Below are 6,000 nucleotides of genomic sequence, written 5' to 3' on the forward strand. Positions count from 1 at the left end.
TTCAAAATAGGGTACATCTTATTCAAATAGCCCTACAAAGTTCTGTGTTTAATTTATTTCAAAGTAGGTCACACTTGCCTGTGTATTTTCTTCTCTTCATAAGTGTTCTGTGTTTTCCTTTGTTGTAACAGGTACAAATAGCAATAAAATGTCAAGAGTTTTCTTTATTGTCGTTCTATAATTTCGTAAATGCAACAAACTATAGTTAAGTATAGTATAACTTTATATTAAACTTTATTAGCTTTGTTATCAAATATGTTTTGCGGCTCCAGACAAATTTTATTTGGGGGAAGAGGGGGCAAAATTACTTTTTGAAAGTAAAGGTTGCCAACCCCTGCTATAGACTTATGCTGGTAGGGATATCTAATGGACAACCTAAGTACTGCAAGCTAGACTAATTGCAGTTTTAGACACAACACAGGGTCCCTGGGCCTGAGAAGAGAAGAAAAGGAGTTTAATGTGGCTACTAAATGTGACTAAAACTAGACTAAAATGTCATTCGTTTTCGTTGACTAAAACTAGACTAAAACTAAGAAGGATAAAAATGACTAAATGTGACTAAAACTAATATGCATTTTCGTCAAAAGACTAAGACTAAGACTAAATCAAAAATAGCTGCCAAAATTAACACTGGTTCACCGTTCATATTCATTATTTGTCATTGAGTTGTGTTCAGTTCATCGTTCTCATAAAAGTGAACGTGTTCAATGAGCGCATTCTTTTGCGTTCGTTCATGCACAACACTGAATATTAGACAATTATTACCGTCAAAAATGATGGTTCTCCCTGCCGTACACTGGAAACTGACACTGTCCAGGTTCTATAATCTTGTGATGTCACCGACTCCCGCCTCTCGCTGCCGCCTCAGACCAACATGCTCAAATTCAGACGAGCTGGTAAACGCCACCGTTCCAGTTATTTTATTTTGTTTATATTTTACCTTTCCACAGCTGTCAAACCTTTTTGTTATCCAGTTGTCCATATCTATTTCCGACAAGGGTGCGTTGCAGTAAAACCTTGATTTTACTATATTGATACTGTCGGTTCTTACCTCAAGAAATTTTTTATTTTGTACGACAAAAGGAGAAGAACACATGCTCGACCAATGGCAGACAACATCCTACTTAACAAACAATGTGGCCAAACTGCCCTCTCGCGTGTACATACAACAGCTAGATGGACAGGAAACAGAGAGGAGAGGTTAGCGAGACGACCTCACTAGATAATATTATTATTGTTATTATATTATTTTTGTCTGAATGGCCATTTTTGGACCAACGGAAAATGTTCAAAACTGCTTGACTGAACTGGCAGTGTGACTGTTGATTTTGTCACTGTAAAGCTAATGGCTCCTGCGAGTGTGTGCGGTGTGTGTCGTCCTGTGTGAATGCCTCATGTGTAACAGATGAAAAAGTGTTTGTGAAAACGTTTCTTTAAGTTATTGTTGTTTCACTTGTATGTATATGTTGGTTGTCCCAAATTCTCTCCCAACACGACTGATATTTTAACTAACATAAGTTGCTTTATTGTCAACGATACACTGATTAAAGACACCACCCTCTCAGTTTGAAACTGTTGTTTTGTCTGTTTTTATACAGGACTCATTTAATTATTATATCACTTCTTCAGTTTGGCGGTTTTCAGTTCATAAACCTGATGTGTTTTTCTTTCCTCTAGTGTGTTATATTGTAAATTTTTGTTTTTACTGTAGAGCTTGTGCAAAGTTAAAATTATTACTTGTCCAACTCATATTTTTGCATCTCACGGGACATCTCAGTGCCAAACATTTTTGGAAACGTGAACTCTTTGTTAAACTAAACATTTATAGATCTATGCTTTCCCCAATATTTCTTAGAAAGTTCCCTGGAAAGAACCAAGTAAGTTGGTAGTTGGGTCAATGGAAATTATCCATAAATATCTGCTCGATTTAATTCCTAGTTATCACTTTATTATTATACATTTTATTTCTGATTATTCAATGATTACGCTGCTAGTCTGCAGAAACATTTTGTACAAGTTAACCTGACCTGCTGTGCACTGACCTACAGTCTATGGCAATGACCCTGGATTAGGCTGCTATTGAACTGGAATGAATTAATTGCTAGTGCACTGATTTAAACCTGATATTAGTTTCTGATCACACATTTATTTCCAGGAAAGCTCATGTAAAGATGTAGACAATTGCATCACCAACATTCAGCATCTTAACAGTTTGAGCCCACTACCTGAAAAGAATATCTGAAAGTTCTTCAGGAAATCCAGGTAATTAAAACTCAACTCTTGACAGTGTCTCCTTTTGACCAACAGAGGGCAGTGACTGTTAAATGTAAAGTACATCATTAGTCACAAGTTGGTTTTAATGAATCTTTAACCCCCCCAAAAATTTGAATGTTACCATGATTATTATATTAATATCAGCCAAAACCTCTTAATTATTTATTAGGAGGGGATAAGTGAACAGTGCCATTAAGCTTTCCATCAACCATATGACTGACTGTCCAGTTTCACAGCTACACCAACTTGCAATTCTCCCTCTTCAGGGGATTGTTTGTTACCGTTTGTTTGTTACCGCTTCAAATGGGTGGATGGAGATGTGAATACCCGTTGCAACTGTAATATATTATAATATATTCATGTTTGGGCTAGGGCTCAAATACATTTTCATAGTTTGTTGAGTAAATGCATCACAATTGGTACTTCTGATATCCAGTGAGCCATATTAATAATACTGTACTTCTATGGATTGATTGACCTCAACTACAGTTAAACACTTGCCACGTGTTGTATTAAGGTGGAGCTGGAGTTTAAATCATAAATTCTATGTTTCATTTTTCAGGACCTTCACAGAGCCCAAAGTCCTTCTACGGAGATGTCTCCAGCGGCGAAAAGGATTTTGTTCCTTGTAGACGATGATGCTTCTGCAGCGTCGGGGAGATCTGCTGGCACCAAAAGGAGAAGGCAGGTCGAGCAGGACAAAGGGCCTGAGGAGAAGAAAGCTCGTGGAGAGGTGAATCAGCCTGCTCTCCCTCCTGAATAAGTCAGGAGGATCGGCCTTTCCAAAACAGGCTGGAGAAATGGTGCCACATGCCCTTCTTTGCCACCACTGTGACAGGCTGCTTCATTCATTACTTCACGTCAAACACACCCAGAGGTTAATGGTCTCCTGGATGAAATTTACCATGGGCTGGTTCTATTTAAAACTCGTGGCTGCAATCTGGTCTCTTGAATTGAACCTCCATCTTTCTTTCTTTTTCTTTCTTGGGTTGAAAGAATTTTTGGAATCCGGGGTTTTGAGAGTCATGAAACCCCGACTGCAGCAGCAGCAGCAGGAGCAGGAGTGGAGGGGCGTTTGTTTCATAGGAACTGCACACTCAGCACCCAGGAGGCAGCGGATGGATCCAATAAAAACGCAGTAGGACATTTCCGACGGTCAATTTCTGTTGCCCAGGAAGAACCGAGTGAACTGCGAGTGTATCGTGTGTTTTTCAGGCTTTTGCAAGGATAAAAAAAACGTTCTCGCACAAATCTGTAGAACATGTCAGATAATTTCCTGACAACCCCCTGAACAATTTGAGGAACTGAACCCCTTTGTTCTGAAAATGCTGTTGATTGGGGAGGGGTTTGTCAACCCTCGTATATGTGTGAGATGGTAAAACCGAGAAAGAAGAAAATGTGTGTGAGGTACAGTAAGCGATCTGATTTCGATGACAAGCCTTAAAAAGGGAGGGCCACATATGAAATGTGTTATAATTCCTACACCGTTCACCTGATTTGGATGTAAATACCATCAAATTAAAGCTGAAAGTCTGCACTTAAAGCACATCTTGATTGTTTCATTTAAAATCCCTTATGGTGGTGTACAGGGCCAAAAGGATGAAAATTGTGTCAATGTCCAAATATTTATGGACCTAACTGTATCTATGTGTTTATTGAAGATTACATATGTGGCGCCTCCTGGGGGTGAAATGTGTGTTAAATGTTGGCTCTGATATGTGTGTGTGATTGGATCTCTGTGTGTGCGTGTGTGTGTACTTTCTCATTGAAACAGGCGAACAGAGGACACTCTTCCTTTCACTTTGACCGTCTTTTATTTTGAAAGGAAGCACAGCGTTGTGACAAACGAGTAGTGGGTGTTTTTGTTGGTTTTTCCTTCGGGTTTATATAAAACCAAACCAGAGGCAGAAAAGTGAGACTCACAACGACATGAACCAGCAGTGCGTTGGCAGTTGTTGAGAGCAGAGTTGCTGATAATCACAATTAACTCTAGAGAAACTAACACAGATTAGTGGGGACGTGTGGATGTGCACAACGACACCACTTTCGCTCCTTTTAATGCCTTTATTTTGTTTCCCTCATCTTCCTGCTCAGTGCACCTCTGTGGGGCGTCACTCCGGTTTGCTGCTCTGTGGGGGGCATCATTGTTAATGGATTTATGGACGTTGTATGGTTTGTGTCTCTGATGAATTGGTCATGTGCAGAAGTGGAGGATAATGTTGTATCAGGTCACACAGACTCCAGGGAAGAAGACGACAGCCTTCACGCGGCCTTCCCTGTGAGTAACAAGAGATGGTGCAAGACCAACTTGTGAAACGAATGTCGCCAACCAAACAAAGAGCTTGCAGGCCAAGGAACGGAGAAGCGCCCCACTCAGGACGCACGGTCATCCCGACCGTCAAAAACCGTGGTCTTCCAGTGCTCCAACTCAACGTCGAGGGCCTCACCACCGCCAAACTCGAAATCGTACGTCACCTGGCTGATTCCAATGGGGCAGCGGCTGTACTCCTGCAGGAGACACACTGCACTAACAATAACATCCTCAAGATGCCAGGTTTCCATCTCGCTGGGTCCATTCACAGCAAGCAGCTCGGAGTGGCAACCTTCGTGAGGACTGAACTAACCTGGTCAGCCACTAGCCAATCCCCACCAGGCTCCAACATCGAGTGGCTGGTTACTAAAATCCAGGAAACTTCAGTCATCAACGTATATAAGCCCCCACCATCAGAGCTGTCTGCTACGTCACTCCCGCCCATAACTGCCCCCGCCATCTACGCAGGTGACTTCAACTGTCAACACACAGACTGGGGTTACAACTACACAACATCAAACGGCGTGGCGCTGAGTGAATGGGCCTCCAACACCGATGCCCTGCTACTGTACGACCCCAAGGAGCCGCCAAGCTTCTTCTCTGCACGCTGGAACACCTCTACCAACCCGGACCTGGCCTTCGCTGTGTGCCGGAGCAATGACCCGAAACCGGAGAGACGCGTCCTAGACAGGTTTCCCCGCTCACACCACCGACCGTCCATCATTAAAGTCCCATCACTGGTGCAACCGGTACCAGGGAAACCTGTCAAAAGATGGAACTTTCGAAAGGCCAACTGGGAGTCATTTGCTCAGGAGACAGAAAGAAGGATTGCTAGTCTGCCAGAACCTGATGCAGCCAACGTGGACACCGCCTATGAAGCCTACTGTAAGGTCCTCCTAGGAGCGGCAAAAAAGACCATCCCACGCGGCTACAACAGGAACTACATCCCTGGCTGGGACGAGGAGTGCAGCCGCCTCCTGAGCACCCACCAGAGGGCTATCTCCAGGGAAGATGTGGATGCGACTGCAGAAGCACTGCTTCAGAGACTGGACACCACACGCAGAGACAGATGGACTGAAGTTGTTGAGTCAATTGACTTTACCCACTCTAGTCGGAAGGCGTGGCAAACCATCAACCGGCTAACAGGCAGATGCACAAAGCCCCCAAGCTGCCCAGTCACAGCAGATGCCATCGCGTCCGAGCTCCTGAAAAACGGTCGCTTCCCAGACGCAGACAAAGATGTTGCCCGTCAGATAACGCAGGAGGTGACTTCCCTCTCCAGGGTGGCCAGTGCGGATTCCAACCTCTCAGGAGAATTCACAGCAGACGAACTCAGTAAGGCCATGAGCAAGCTCAAGCCAGGCAAAGCTCCAGGACGTGACAACATCCACCCAGAGTTTGTTATGCACCAGAGC

This window comes from Pleuronectes platessa, chromosome 6, assembly GCF_947347685.1.
Source record: "Pleuronectes platessa chromosome 6, fPlePla1.1, whole genome shotgun sequence".
NCBI lineage: Eukaryota > Metazoa > Chordata > Actinopteri > Pleuronectiformes > Pleuronectidae > Pleuronectes > Pleuronectes platessa.